A 1074-nucleotide genomic window follows, 5' to 3' on the forward strand; every position below is an offset into this window, starting at 1 on the left:
CTGACCAGAGTTTCACTGAACTCCTGAAATTTTTGGGGAGCAAAACATGATGTCCCAGAGGTTTTCTATTGGATTTAGGTCAGGCGAGCGTGGATGCCAGTCAGTAGTATCAATTCCTTCATCCTCTAGGAACTGCCTACATACTCTTGCCAGGAGACATTATCATGCACCACCTAACCACAAATGTCTGCATAAACCTTCATCTCACTGCCAATGTTAAGCTACACTACCACTACAGTTATTCTGTACACATCTTGCTTGCAAGAAGCATGTAAGCATACAGTCGCATTCAAACACTATCAATGCGCTGCTCATGTGTGTAATGGGTCTTTTTCCTCAGTCCTGGGGTTGTAACACCACAACCTCCTCAGTCCATGATCAGAGAGTGTCTATTTGACAATAACCAAAATGTCTTTGGATAGTCTTTGTGAATGCAAAAAGAAAAAAAAAACCAATGGTGTTAGCTGGCCAGCAAAATAAAGAGAGTGTATGGCACTGAATGCGGGCGTGTGTGTGAGTACTTCAGTCCAAATAATCGAGGTCCGGATGGATGAATGGATGGCAGCCGCCGGTCCTTTAATGGCACCAGCGAGACAGCACAGTAGTAAGGCAGCACAGCAGTAAGGCAGCACAGCAGTAAGGCAGCACAGCAGTAAGGCAGCACAGCAGTGAGGCGTCTGGCAGGAGAACGAACAATAGTCTTTTTTTAAGGATACTGCAGAAGGAGATATTCCCCGCTAGCTCACCCAAGCTTGTTCTCTGGCACAGCTACAAGCCATGTGAGCTCTTAGCCCCTCAGTGACATATGAACTTGGCTACCAACGTCCGCTTAGCATGATGGCTAATTGTCAAGCTTGCTAGCTTATCCCCAATTAGCGATTAGCACCTAAATAACCATTACTACACATCACATCATAGCAAACACATGATAACACATGGAATAGTATAATATACATACGAAAAAGATTTTTACCTGGCAGGAGAACGAACAATATTCTTTTTTTTAAGGCTACTGCAGCAGGAGATATTCCCCGCTAGCTCACCCAAGCTTGCTCTCTTGCACAGCTACAAGCC

Source organism: Maylandia zebra, linkage group LG6 (assembly GCF_041146795.1).
Source record: "Maylandia zebra isolate NMK-2024a linkage group LG6, Mzebra_GT3a, whole genome shotgun sequence".
NCBI lineage: Eukaryota > Metazoa > Chordata > Actinopteri > Cichliformes > Cichlidae > Maylandia > Maylandia zebra.